We start from the raw sequence: 16,182 nt of genomic DNA, 5'->3' as shown, positions 1-16,182 counted from the left end.
CATCGTGGTACACCAGATTGTTGAGATAAACAGGCTATGGATATCTGTAGTCTTTTCCACCATTTCTTTCAAATTCTCGAGTATTTCATCAGATACTGGTGGTCGTCCTAATGATTTACCCTTGCTAATTGTTCTGATTGTTAAAAATCTGTTCACAATGTTGTTCAGATATTTTGATGGAATTCATTTTTACAAACAGATAATTCTCCATTACTAAACCTTCCATTTCGAAAGTAAAAAACAACAATGAACGTGTTCTGTTCAACAGAATAAACCATTGTAAAGAAAATAAAGCTAAAATAAAACATAAAACATTAAAGCATAACCTCACAAATTTTGCCAGTGTATTTACCTCTAAAAGCGGACGTACTTGCAATTTTGATTGAAAAATACAGATTTTTGGTGTATATTAACTGTGATTAACTGCGATAAAACGAATATAAGGAACCAAAACTCGACTGACAAGCGCAAACGAAACGTCATTCACTAATGTCAGAAGTGACCGTGAAAACGAACTAGAATTTGGCATCGGTTTCAAAAAAGCGGAACAGTAAATTTTTTTTCCAAGGCTGGCTTGACCAGACAATCATTTATAGAGACCCTGTATCTGCCTGCCAGGAGCCGCCCGGCGCGTTCGCTCGTCGAATAAAGAAATTATTTTCTCAAAAAGTATACCGGCTACTGACTTAATTCTTTTTTTTTTAACTTTTACAATATCTTAGTTACATTTGACTCGCTGCATGTGTATCGAAATTTTCAACATTTCACATAGGTCCCAGCAGAGTGAAGTTTACGATGCGCATTTTTGATTAATCTAAATTTATTAATTATTTTTTTCAAAACTATCGATATTTGCGAAATTTCCGATTCACTATTGGAAGCGCTGTACTTTTTACTACAAATATACAGAAAATCATAATTATAGCTTCAATGGTTAAATTAACACAACGTTAAATGTTACGAGAAACGTTGTTTTTCGGACTACACCTCAACTACGTATAAAGGCCGTTTTCAAAGTTCGGTCCTATTAAAAAAAGTTGTAGATGGCCATTCCTTATGCCCCAAAATGTCCTCTACAAGATAGTACAGGTTTCATTTAGTTATACCTTGGAATCACTAAAAGTCATAATTTTAGTCCGATTTTACTCCACTATTAGTGCTCACAAATTCATTCGGTCGACTGTAAAAATTTGCTTCGTTGATAGCTACGCTCTCGATCAGTGACATCCAAAAGTAATAGTTATTTGTATCACAAGGCTAGAAAATGCCATTTTGCGAGTGCAAGCACGGTTTGTGGGGCAGAGGCGCCAGCCGAGGCCCACAAGTGCGAACACTTGCAAAACATTTTCTAGCCGTGTAATACACAACATTTTTTCGGCCGACAATTTATTTAAAGCAAAATATAATCTTTTTGTTAAAAAATTACCAGATAGAGAATTTATTTTTCTTCCATTGGCAACATAAAGGATTCAAGAAGTGACTTGTCACGACAAAAATCAACCAATTCCTCAAATATACAAAACCGTCGTCGTCGTTTCTGTTATTCCTAAACCATCGCTTTATACCCTCCTCGCCCCCTACTGCTATACACAATGTATTCTACAGCTTGCGATAAAGGATACAAATTTGCCCGACATCAATATTTTACACTTAAAAAATTGTACAAAAATGCCACATGACACTGACATTTTGTGCTGCCAACCTAAAATCTTTCATTAAAAATTCCTGTGTCGATTTTCTTGCCTAGGCAGGGAAATGCTAGTTTCCAGACGATCTAGACGCATGAAAAATCAGTGTTTCTAGACGGGGGCCGAAAAAATTTCTTGCATGCGGTTTTCCATTTAGGTGGCCAATCTAGTAATACAGGTATCTCCAAAAAAAAGACGAGTCCATAGGTCCCCTATTTATCGGAGGATTTTAATGATCTATACACCAAATTAATGATTGTGCATAGGCTACAAAACGGCCTTACTAAATTCACGTTTAGCTCCAAGGGCTTCAAGGCTAAACTGCCAAATATTTTTTTTCAAAGGGGAATATATATTTTTTTGTAGTAATTCTGATAGAAATTTTTATTCTGAAAACAACAATGTATCACAAGTATAACTTCACATAAAAAAATAACACTAACTTTTGAAACAAATGACGAACACCAAGCGAGAAGCCTTCAAAATGCATTGCATTACAATGTAATCACCAAATTAAGTTAGCTGGAAAAACAAATGACAAATAATAACATATGGGATTGCGCAGATATGCGGTCAATGATTAGCGCAAAATGGAGTTTAGGCAATAGTAGCGTTTTTTACAATTTTTTTTTTTTGTATTTTTGGTATGTAAGTGCATACTTGTGATACATTGTTGTATTCAGAATAAAAATCTTTATTAGAATTACTAAAAAAAATTATGTGTTCCCATTAAAAAAATTTTTTCTGACAGTTTAGCCTTGACGCCCGTAGGGCTATACGGGAATTTATTAGGCCTTTTTGTAGCCTATTCATAACCATTTAATTTGCTGTATAAATAATTAAAATCCACCAATAAATAAGAGACTTATGGACTTTCAAAGGTTGCGCTTTCAGGCCAATGCGTTTTGTTAATATTGGTGATTTCACTGATTTCACGTATCCCACCTCCACCCGGTGGCACGGCAATTTTGCCGGAGTACATACACTATTACTATTACATAAAGTTTTATGTCATCCATATAAAGAAGGTGATTTAATTTAGATAGTGTGGTATTATTAAGTCTAATATTGAAACCATATCCAGTGCTATTTAATAGATTTGTCAAAGGATTAATGGCTAGACAAAACCATAAAGGACTTAAAGAATCTCCTTGATAAATTCCCCGTTTAATTTGAATAGGCTCGGATTTTAATTTAGTATTGTTTATTGATAAATTTAAAGTAGTTCTCCAAAATATCATAACATGAGATAAAAAGTTAATCAAATCCAAATTAATTTTATAAATTTTAAGAATTTTAATTAACCATGAATGTGGTACTGAATCATAGGCTTTTTTGTAGTCTATGAATGCGGTATAAATATTTCTATTATTTTTTCTAGCTTGTTCCATTATTACCGTATCTATTATGAGTTGTTCTTTACAACCAAAACACTCTTTAACACAACCTTTTTGTTCTTCATTAAGTATATTTAATTTTTGACAATGGTCGTAATTATTACTTTAATGCAAGATGTCATAATTTTATAAATTGTAGGTAGACATGTGATTGGCCTGTATTTTGATGGATTTTTAGTATCGGAATCTTTTTGTTTCAGATATGTTATACCATGGGCCAAAAACTCTGGAAATGTGTTAGGTTCCCTAATAAATCCGTTAAAGTGATCAAGTAAGCATTTATGAATACAAGTAAATTTTTTTAACCAAAAGTTATGAATTTGGTCACCTCCAGGGGATTTCCAATTATGTGAACTATTAATATTTTCAACTAAAATTTCATGGCTAATTTCAATATGATGTCGATTATTACTATCTGGTATATCATTTTCTAAATGAGGAATCCATTCTGCCTGATTATTAAATTGAACTTCATTTGACCATATGTTTGACCAGAATTCTTTAATTTCGTTTATATTTGGTGTACCATTATTAGTTTGAGTTTTATTATGTTAAATTTTTGTAAAACAACTTCTCATTATTTCTAAATAGTTTGTTTTCAAATTTCCGTTGTTTATTATTTTTATATCTTTTGAGTCGTTTAGAATAAATATTTAACTTCTGTAATAAAGTGTCTTTGATTTCTATTAATGTTTCATTATATTCGTTATATTTTAAACAATGTATTCTGTTTTTATTTAAAATCGATTGAATACAGTTATTTAGATGATTAGAATTTATACCCTTTAAATATTGAGTTATTCTACCTAAATCTCGTCTGATATTGTTAATGCGTTTATTTAGTCTTCGTTCCCATTTTGGTAATTCTTTAGCTTTTATATTAGTTGTCTGGTCAATTTCTTTTGAACCATTTAATCTGATAATTGTTAAAGCTCCACTATATATGATACTGTGTAATTTTCTAAAACTTGTGGTGTTATTTACAAATTTAGGTAAAATGAATTGATTTAAAATTTCAATCATTGCAAAGAATTTTTTGGAGCTTTGTTGTTTAGGTAATAGTGGTCTATTAAATGGTTCTATATGTTCAAATTCGTTCAGAGTTCTATGAAATTCATCTTCAATTTGTCCTTTAAAATTTTGATTGTAGTAAAAATTTTGATTAATAACATGTATATCATTATAACTCAAGTCTAAATTATTTATGTCGTTTTGTATCGTGTTGTTTGGTGTTGAATTATTTTGATAACAGAAAGAGTCATTATGATTTGATAAACTTTGTAAACTTTGCGGTTCAACAGAATTTTCAACTAAATTATTAGAAACTTCATTATTGTCAGAATAATTAATTGACAATTCTAACTTTACATTGTAATGATCTGAATACATTACTTTTTCCGCCAAATATTCGAACCTGCGCAAAACGGTAACAAATGTGGTCGTGATCGTCATCAAATCGGAGAAGCCCTACGTTGTGTTTTTCTTTTGGCAGAAAAGGTTCGGAATGCAAACGGTGAAGGTTCCAGTTGGAAGAGTGCCGCAAATAAAACACACAGGTGAGGGACGCAAAATACCTTTTATTAAAAATGCCTGTAATAACTTTGATGAAAAAAAAAATGAAACAAATCCAAAAAAACAGAAACTAAGTTTAACGAAGTGCAAGAAATTAACTAGTTGAGTACATCACAAAGATAAACGACAAGATGAATGCAACAATATTTAAAATAGCAGAAAACGGGTACATAACAGACAAAATGACAGGTGAAAGCTTGCAAAACAAGTGAACAAATTATGGCGCAGTTCTTACAGACAGGGACGGATGAAAAACCCTCTCCAAAAACCGTATCCCAGGTATTACTCATATTCTACAATTCGATTAATGGCAAAAACAATGTTTAATTTGGAACTACGCGGTCAAGGTACGCCAACGGGAGCTTAGAGCTGGAGGTAACAAACTTTCGGCCGCGAGGGGACTCGGAAGAATAATCTGAGTCATCTTGAAATCAAGCGACGTTTATAGATATTCGGGGTATTAATGAACGTCAGACTATTTCACCGACCAAGCAAGAGTGACAGAGCGTTTCGGGGTCGTACGATTAGCATTCCTAGACCGCAGCCGCAAAGACCTAGGTCCGCCGTCCCCAACCAACCGTTTCCGGACAAAACCCCGAAGTCTCTATAACCTCGACGGAAGCTTCACGGAAACATCCCGACGCCGCTCCCGCAAAGACTTAGGTCCGCCCCCGCTAACGGCTCTAAATAACCGTAGCTTCCACCGAAATTTACTAAACAACCACACGACTTCCTGATTGTCACCTAGTTCCCATAGGGGCGCACTTACAACATTTTACTTTAACTTTTCCGAAATCTAGCAACAACACAAAGAAAAACCCGAGTTCAATCGAACAACGCGTAACATTAAACGATGAGAAAATTCAGCCAAACAAAGCGCAACATTAAACAATGATAAATAAGCAAAACAAAACGCAACATTAAACAAAGAGCAAATAAAAGAGAAGGAAGCGTGAAGTTAAATAACGATAAAATAAAAACGCTTTAAATGGCACAAATATCGGTCAGCAACATAAAATCACGAATACAATAATCGCTGGCTGGTCGAGTGCCGTTAGAAAATGTAAAACAAAGCAAAACAAAATGGACGCCGCGGCTACTAATTTTTGAAATTACCAGATTGTTAAAGAAAATGAAAACTTAGGGATAACGCTTACAATTAACAAATGGGCGCTTCTCGAAAGAAACAGCATGCAACAAAATGATATTTACAACATACCCTTACCACGTGGTCCTGGTCCCAAACAAAACACAAAAAGAGAACGAACGCGGGACAAATTACCCGGGGTGAATTAAAACGGCGGATTCCTCACGGGGACCCAAAAATATCTACTCGGGACGGCAGTGTAATTGATTCAGATTTAACTTACAAATTTTGGAATATGGCTCGCTCTTCGCACGGTGTGTTCGTTTTTGAAAAACCAAACGAAAAGTGACCTACCCCCCTTCAACCACCCGCGCGAGAGCCCGTTTTACCCCCGCTATACTTCCGCTCTCCCTCAGAGTTGCCAACTCCCCAGGATTGCCAACCCCATCCCTTAGTTCCTAATCTACCCGCTAGTACCTTCACATTTGGCGCGTTCTCGTGGCGGTACCGGGAATTAAAATTAAAATTTTAAACTGGGTCACTACAACATCATTTTTGATCTTTTCTAAAATTGCCGAAGGGATATAGTTTTTCTTCATAATGGCTCTCTTCTGGTCAGCTAAATTTTGAATAGTAACAGGAAACTGGGGGTACTTACTTTGGAACGCTTTAAATAAATCAAGCCTGTAAGTACTCACAACATCCTGTAATTTCGTGATCCGAAAATATTCCCGTATAATGAAAATATTCATTTCCATAGTCCATTTTTTGCGTTTTCTAACTTCTGTAGCACCATTGGATTGCAGTGAAGCACTTGCAACAACATTTGGCGCGTTTTTATTAGAGAGCGAATTTATTGACATTTAGACAGTTGTCACGGCACTCTCTATTAATTATTATTGTCACTATTATCGCGGCTTTTATTCATTATTAATGACGGAGACTCACAATCAATGACATGGCAAGTTTTCTAATATTTAGGTCAAGTTGAGTTGTCTCCTAATTTAGTAGAGTACGAAATAGCAAGCTCTACAGATTTGCCATAGTAATGGATAGTATTCTGTAGAGTTCAGTCAGAGGCGGATTATACGTAAGACAAACTAGGCACGTGCCTAGGGGCGCAAGGCTACAAAGCGGCGCGCACGCTAAATTTTAAACAAAGAAAAAAAATAACAAAACTAATTGAGTCAGTAAGTGTGCACTTACTTACACAATATAAAAGTTCCTTTAATTATATAGACATGTAGAAATTTTGAAGCGTGCTCCGCCTTCTTGATTATTATTCCTACATCGCTTGATTTCATAGAGCTAAGCGGCCGGCGCCGAACGAGTGACCCGACTTTCAGCTTTGTTGTCGACGGTTACGCGTGTTTCTATTGTTTACGTTTTCGCTGCGGTATTTGTGTGCATTTAATTAGTCCGTTAAATTTTAGTTTATTGATCAAAGAATGAGTGAATTGAAGAAAAAACCTAGTGGTGCAGCATATAAAAGGAAGGCTAAGGAAAAAGAAGAAAAACATCAAAATGTAATACTAATAAAGCACACGAAAAATATCGAGACATTTTTTTCAAAATCAAAAAGTGATGATTCGGAATCTTCTAACGCAATTCACAGTGCGTCTGCTACCTACCCTATTCAATGTAATAGGAAATTCCTACTAGTTCTAAACAACCAAAAGATTTGTCCGTGCCCACACCGCCTACTCCGTCAACAGTAGAAGTTGTGAGACAGTCGCAAAATAGACTGGTTATCGTGGATTGTGACCCAGTCAAGTGGGATATCAATAACGAAACACAAGAATAAATATAGCTGTTCCAAATTCACACAATATAACACAGACATATAATACAAAAATTAATAAATATTTAGAACTCTCTGTTGCTATGAGAAATGTTTGGTGTTTAGAAAAAAATTCGATTTTACCATTTATAATTTCAACAACGGGAATAGTACCGCAATCTCTTTTTAAAATTTTAAAAATTTTGGACTTAGAGAACACATTGGTGGTTGAAATTCAAAAAGGTATATTATTATACTCATGTCATATCGTGAGGAAATTCCTTAACATTGACACAGAACATAAAACACAAAAAAGTCAAAATGTGGAGGCGAGACGCCGGTAATTATGTTGATAAGCACTGCACTATTACTTGATAGTATTATCCGTATACACTATGTATGTACTCCGGCAAAATTGCCGTGCCGCCGGGTAGAGGTGGGTTACGAAAATTAGTTCATAAGTTTATTTTGCTTTTAGAATTTGATTTTCCACCTACTTACTCGCTGCATTTTAAAAAAGCCTTTCGTTATTTTCCTGCATTTTAAAAAAGGCTTTCGTTATTTTCCTTTATTCTAAAATTTTGAGTTGTAAAAACGGAAATTGACAGATAACCTAACAAATACAATCTGACGCATTTTTCACAAAACAACACTCTGTGTATTGTTGTATTTCCAACGTAGAGTGCAGTGTTGGTGGAAATTTAGAATTGTGACAGACTTTACAACTTGTTTGGGAGTCAACAGAGTTTCTGTAATGTAGTATAAAGAAGGACCCCATAATGTTCAACCTATCCGAAGGAGACGACTTAAAAATTCCACAACCGATTTGCAGTCCAGTAATAAAGAAGAAGTTCGTCGATTAATTTATAATATGCACGTGTATATACATGTACCATACATATACATGTACCAGCACAGTAGGACCAGTTTGGCGAAGCTATTGAAAAACATTGGGTTTACCTACAAAAAGGACGACAACGGAACAGCTTTAATGGAAAAACCATATGTGGTGTCTCAACGCAGAAAGTCCTTGGAAAAATATATGGAGAATTTTATTTCCACAAACCCCAAAAAAGTTGTCGTCCTGGATGAAACCTGGGTGTACGCCAATGGATCAGTTAGGAAGTCGTGGCAGGATCAAGATATTCGATCTGTGAAGCGCTGTAGCGGTGATGGAGGTTCTTTATAAATATTGTTTGTCTCCAAATATGTAATTGCCTTCTATTGTAGCTCGTTATATAGTTATTCATGCAGGAAATGTCGATGGATTTATTCCCCATGTTGGAAAAATATTCAAATCAAAAACACTCCAGAGATTACCACACAGCTATGAATACGGAAATATTTGAAGAATGGGTTAAAGATCTCTGCTCTGTAGTGGAGCTCATTAAGTTTGTTGGATAACGCCAGTTACCATAGCAGGCAGAAGGAAAACCCAATATGGATCCCATCAAAGCATGGACACATGGGTTGGAAACTGTAACATCTGAACAGTGGGGTAATTATTTTCGGCATACACACAAATGTATTGCAGAGTATTGGGAGAGAGAAAAGTTTTTAATCAGAACCGTCCAAGAAATTATCATACACGTGAACGTAAATATAGATTCCAGTGATAGTGATTTTGACTTTAATGGCTGTGAAGAATTACAACAATGTTCATCACGACCTTCTAAATAGTCGAGCACGAGACTCTTGTTTCTCGCCATTTGGCGCTACTTTGCAGGCGCCGAAATTGGCGCGAAACGTTAAATGTCAAAAAGATGGGATGTAAAATGCTGTCTGGAGACGTGTAAGGATTATAAAAAGACAAAAACATTCAATGAATTGCCTTCAGACAATATTCTACGGAATCGCTGGCTTGAAAGTTTAAATATTTACCCAGGTAGTGTTACCACCGGGGCTTCTGGTGGTCAAGCTACGACCACTGTGGGTACCGGTGATAGGTGCGATGTCTCTTATCGTTCCCGGCTCGGGGACACTGACGCGGTTGAAAAGTCGTGCACTTACTTGTTAGAGGGAAATCAGTTAGGTATAACGAACACAAGACAAGGCCGATTTGCGGACGGTGATGCCAATTTACGTAAGTTGGGACCGTTCAGTCAACAACTAAAAAAACTTCCGTCACTGTCATTCCCCTTTCGCCCACTTTCTTTTATTTATTTTTTTTTTTTTAAATCAAAACCGATCAAATCATCTCGGTACGGAAGTAACAGTAGGGATTTCAAAAATCTTTTAATCAATAATAGACTTGCATATATAGTAGTGGAGTAAAATCGGACTGAAATTATGACTTTTAGTGATTCCAAGGTATAACTAAATGAAACCTATACTATCTTGTAGAGGACATTTTGGGGCATAAGGAATGGCCATCTACAACTTTTTTTAATAGGACCGAACTTTGAAAACGGCCTTTATACGTAGTTGAGGTGTAGTCCGAAAAACTACGTTTCTCGTAACATTTAACGCTGTGTTAATTCAACCATTGAAGCTATAATTATAATTTTCTGTATATTTGTAGTAAAAAGTACAGCGCTTTCAATAGTGAATCGGAAATTTCGCAAATATCGATAGTTTTGAAAAAAATAATTAATAAATTTAGATTAATCAAAAATGCGCATCGTAAACTTCACTCTGCTGGGACCTATGTGAAATGTTGAAAATTTCGATACACATGCAGCGAGTCAAATGTAACTAAGATATTGTAAAAGTTAAAAAAAAAAGAATTAAGTCAGTAGCCGGTATACTTTTTGAGAAAATAATTTCTTTATTCGACGAGCGAACGCGCCGGGCGGCTCCTGGCAGGCAGATATAACCCAGCACGCGTATTTAGTCGTCTATCGTTGTAGGGATTGTAGCAGTCTAAAAACAATAATTGTAAAATTTTGAGTAGGTAAATTTTTTGTATTTTTGCTAAAATTTACCTATTTTAAATGCTCTCTTCGTCATCTTCATTCTCATATACCTAAACAAGAAACATTGTTGTGACATTTTTTGCAAGAACAATCTGCAGCATTTTAAGCCTTCCTTCATGCACATACATTTATTATTTTGGCATCATTGGTCTGTGCAAAAAATGTTCATCAGTTTTCTAATGTCATTAGGTATGGGATCCATTGTAGCTAAAACAGGTTGTAAAATGCCCTTGTTTAGATTGGGAGATTTTAAATTGTATCTATTAAATTAACCCAACACTACAAAACGCACTAGAATACATTAATTAGAGCATAAGTTCATGACAAAAATGTTATAAAGTGCTTGAAGGATATATTTCAAATTTTACGTGCGTTAGCTACTTCTTGCTCTACGTAGAATTTAATGAATTTTATGTCAACCAATCTCTCGCTGGACAAACTATACATGACTACACAACGATATACGTAATTGATCAATGCATCTAAAATTTCAGTGAAGTATGTACATAATAATAATTATTTTTTAATGTTAATACCTTAGCACATGTTGACCAAAAGCATCATCTGTTGGTGGCAATATTTTAGCAGACTTATTGGGGGTTGTAGTCAGTTTATACCTCAGTTGGTTTAATATGTTAATGGTCTGTTTTATTTTTTTAAAAAAGCCAGCGCGAATTTAGTAGAAATTTTAACGCCTCGGTCATAGTCATCGAATTTAACTTCCTTAACTCTGTAAATGTTTTCAGAAGGACATCGTATGGTGTTTTTTTTTACCGATTTTAAAACGTTAAAAAATGCATCGCTGGTAACACTTGCAAATTTAATTTTCAAGTAGGTACATATGTGCACTAAAAAACCCATAGGTAAATCTTTTGACATACTTAAAATGAGCATATTTTGCAAAAGAACAGGAAGTAAAAAAAGAGAGAAATGAACTGCAGTTCAAACTAGTATAAAATAGTATATTATACACCAAGATGAAGAAGTTCATGATTATAGCCAGAGCGCCAAGATTAGAGCCCGAGGCGTGCCGAGGGTTCTAAGGCGCGAAGGCTATAAGGGACTTCTTCACCGTGGTTTATATACTATTTTTTCCACTACTAGATACGTTAAAACCCTTTCGGATAATAATTATTACTAAAATTATTTTGTCCGATGCGACGATCCGAGTTCTCATTTTTCAACGGTTGCTATGAAAATCGTCTACGTTAACCAATGAAATCAACGAAAATCTTTCGTTGCTAGGTGACGGCTGTTCATTATTCACCTAGGTTAATAATGAAAATTATTATTAACCTTGGGAGAGAAATTCTACTTCTGGGGTCGGTTCGAGAGTCAATAATGAAGCCTTCTGCGACTAGTAGTGGAAAAATAATATTTTTTGATATTGATTGACTTTGAAGACATTTTTCTAACATTTTTTATAGGAACAGGAGAATCGACGAGAAATAATATTTTGCTTTTTTTTTGTAATGGTATTGCTTATCTATCCTTCTTAAATTAAAAAAAATAATTAAACAATAAATGTATGTGCCTCAAGGAAGGCTTAAGATCCTGGAGTGATTGTTCTTGCAAAAAATGTCAGAACAATGTTTCTTGTTTATATGTATGAGGATGAATATGACGAAGAAGAAAGCATTTAAAGTAGGTAAATTTTAGCAAAAATACAAAAAATGTACCTACTCAAAATTTTACAATTATTGTTTTTAGACAGCTACAATCCCTACATCGATAGACGACTAAATACGCGTGCCGGGTTATATCTGCCTACTACCAGAAGCCGCCCGGCGCGTTAGCTCGTCGAATAAAAAAAAATATTTTCTCAAAAAATATACGGGCTACTGACTTAATTCTTTTTTTAAAAACTTTTACAATATCTTAGTTACATTTGACTCGCTGCATGTGTATCGAAATTTTCAACATTTCACATAGGTCCCAGCAGAGTGAAGTTTACGATGCGCATTTTTGATTAATCTAAATTTATTAATTATTTTTTTCAAAACTATCGATATTTGCGAAATTTCCGATTCACTATTGAAAGCGCTGTACTTTTTACTACAAATATACAGAAAATTTTATTATAGCTTCAATGGTTGAATTAACACAGCGTTAAATGTTACGAGAAACGTAGTTTTTCGGACTACACCTCAACTACGTATAAAGGCCGTTTTCAAAGTTCGGTCCTATTAAAAAAAGTTGTAGATGGCCACTCCTTATGCCCCAACATGTCCTCTACAAGATAGTATAGGTCTCATTTAGTTATACCTTGGAATCACCTACCCTCAGAAATAAACGAGCTAGATACGAAACTACCTGATAAAGCTGTAATCTACAATTTACATTTTGAAAACAGTTGTTACAAAAATACACCTTCTGGCCGAAAATTACTAAAGTGTAACACGGTGACTACATTAAAATGTAGTAATCATGTCTTTATCCGTCAAAGTAACAGTTGGTGACAACACAGTGACAGAAAGCCAAGTTTCAAACCGCGTGGTTCCGAACTCAAATGGCCCGTTCGCTAGCGCCAAACGGCTTATAAGTGCATAATGGTATTTTGCTCAAATGGACAGGCCGGAGAGAGCCACGAGTCTCGACTATTTAGAAGGTCGTGATGTTCATAATAATTTTTTAAATTTCAGGATTGTATAGTGGCAAGTGTGACAAGTATTATAAAACATTAAAATTTTCAGAGCATACTTAATATTCTTTATACAAGATTAATAAATATACAGGGTGTAGAATGGATTTTGGTACATAGGCACTTTACGTGCAATAGTGAAAATCCTCTGATATTGGCTCCCCTAATTAGTTTCCAACAAAACCTTAAACACAAAAGTTGTAGAGTTTTAAAAATCCATTCTACACCCGGTACCTATGTATTTTTTCCTACTACGTATCTAGAAAGTTTCATGTACTGTCCTAGCAACACACTTGTAATCACAGTATACCGGGTGATTCAGATTGGTATTCGCGCACCTAATCTTTTTTATTTTAACAAAAAAGTATAGCAAATCATATATATTTGTAAATCGCTTATGAAACTACAATAGATGACGTTGTCAAATCTTCTCTACGATGACATATGTCAAAGTTAAGACAGTCAACTTTTTTTTTTAAATAGTACATTAGACATTTCTTAGTCTATTCTTGTAAAGCTTTTTTTATACATTTGAATGTGTAAAAAAAGTTGACACTTGCAATAGGAAAAAATCGAGAAAAAAAATAAAATATGATTTAATTTATTCGAAAGTGTTATTTTCTAAAAAGAGCTAGTTAGCCATGGAGACAATTGAATTTTGACATTAATAGCGTCAATTATTAACGTACCTACATTTAAATAAATAGCTATGTTATAAACCTACATTTAAATAAAATAACTGTGATATAACATCTGGCTTCGAAACCTAACTTCTTCCTGACTATACCGCTTTGAATGCATACACGATGAAAATATGTAGTTGAATTTTGATAGTGCATGAATGACATGAGTCTTGGGAATCGTATTCGAATTATTCGAATATTTGAATAGATGACTATGTAAAATTCGAATAAGTGTAAATTCTAATATTCGAATAAAGTAAATTCAGGATGGACCGAGTATTTCACTGTCAAATAATTTTATTTTTTGGCTATGTAATTCTTAAAATAGTGAGATGCAGGGAACCAACATAATGCGAATTTAGCATAGTAAATTCAGTATGGATTTGGTATTTCGTCCGAGACTCAGTTTTCTGGCCGAGGCGCACCCGAGGCTTGAAAACAAACAAGGTCAAATCATTTTATTTTTTGGCTACGTGGTTGTCTTGTAAATAGTGACATGCAGGGAACCAACATAATGCGAATTTACAAATGTTTGGCTTACTAGCTCTTTTTAGAAAATAACGCTTTCGAATAAATTAAATCATATTTTATTATTTTTCCCCATATTTTTCTGATGTAAGTGTCAACGTTTTACAAGGTTTGAATACAATTTTTTCCCCTACCGGCACAACTTTGTTGAAAAAAGTCAAAAAAGATGGTTATATTCGTGATTAAAACGAAAATTTTGAGAATTGAATAGTAGGCTGTGTTATTTGTTAGCTAGCTAGTTAGTTAGTTAGCTAGCTAGCTAGCTAGCTTATCTGTTTATTTTCCAGATTATATGATTGACCTACCAACTTACTTCATTGAATTGGCTTTCATTTATCAATAACTTATTTCACTTTTGACACTTTTGACATTTGTATTTTGGTACAGTTTTACCATAAACATTTCATGATTAACTTTCTTACCTTAGCGAGAAAGTTGAATTTTCTCACCTCAAATGAGGTATCCACAGCCTACATTTCTAACCGGTAGGGAGAAAAATATTTTTTAGCGCGCCGAAAGCCTCCAAAAGTGGAGATCTTCAGGTGCTGGTTGAGCCGACAATGGCGCTACTCTGGCGGCCGCTCGACGTACTATTATTTTACATTTTTAAGTACCTATTTTTAAAAAATCATTACCTAATTCTCTGATTATGTCACCTAGTTAAGGTACCTTTTTAAAATCTTTTTACAACCTAAAAGTCCGGGCTCTATAGTAGATTCATTTTGGAGCCTTTCATAAACCAACTGACAGATCATATCATAAGCGGCAAATTGGATATTTCCAACAAGACCCTGCAAGAACAAGACTGGTAGCGAAAAAACGTTTTTACTTGTTTTACGGTAATAAATGGTCTCGACAACCAGTAAATACATTTAGCAATATGTCTAGCAAATAGCTGAATTCTTTCGACGTCAAGGGAAAGCTCACGTTCACTAACTGCCATAATTATACGATTAAATTCATTTATAATAATAATTTGGTTTAGTTCTTAGTTGTTACAAACTGGACTGGAATACTGCCCCTCTGTCCGCTCGCTAATCTTTTACGGCGGCCGCAGTACGCGGGAGATGCCAGCAATTCCTCCACTACAAACTAAATTTGGCGATGACAATTTATAAAACATTAATTAAAAAAAAAGTATGGTGTATCGCAAAAAGAGGTGACAACCTGCCCGTTTCCAGGCGAGGTCATTGGGCCGCGCGATAACAACTGTGCGAAAAAAAAAGGAAAGTAATACGGCAAGATCTCTTCCCACGACGTGGTTTTCACTTGTTTCATGTTTCTTCATTTCATGATAATGGGACGTTAAAAAAAAAGTTTTCTATGGGACTATTTTATTAGAAAGTGTACGGGGGGGCAAATTTGTCAAACCATTTTACGAGAAGCCACAAATGTGTCTTAGAAGAAGATAATGGCAGTGAATGTACACTTGCTTTCGAAACTTTCGCGTACACCTATTTTTCGCTGTATTAAATCAGAGTTGTAGTTAATCAACTGTGACATTTAAACTTTTGAAAAGTCAAAATGGCTCGACCGACAGAGCAAGACAAAGTTTTCATGCTTCCCAAGTAAGGATGAGGAGTGCTCCATAAGAAAGGTTGCTTCTCATAATGGGCTAAATGAAAGCACTGTTCTACAAGTAATAAGTAGTAAAGAACAGGTGGGAACAAAAAGGGACCGTGAGTAGAAGATCAATCTTAATTTTTTTAATTGCTGTCAATGGCATCTTTAACCTTATCTCAAAATTACTCGTTCACACTGCTCAAAATTTGCAAAATCGTTATTACTTGATTTTGAATGTGTACCCGAAAGTTTTGAAAGCAAGTGTACAAGTACACTGCTGTGCAAAAAAATCGCGTACACCTATTTTTCGCTGTGTTAAGTCGGTCTG

Source organism: Tenebrio molitor, chromosome 1, assembly GCF_963966145.1.
Source record: "Tenebrio molitor chromosome 1, icTenMoli1.1, whole genome shotgun sequence".
Classification (NCBI taxonomy): Eukaryota; Metazoa; Arthropoda; class Insecta; order Coleoptera; family Tenebrionidae; genus Tenebrio; species Tenebrio molitor.
Note: the sequence above shows the minus strand (reverse complement) of the source record.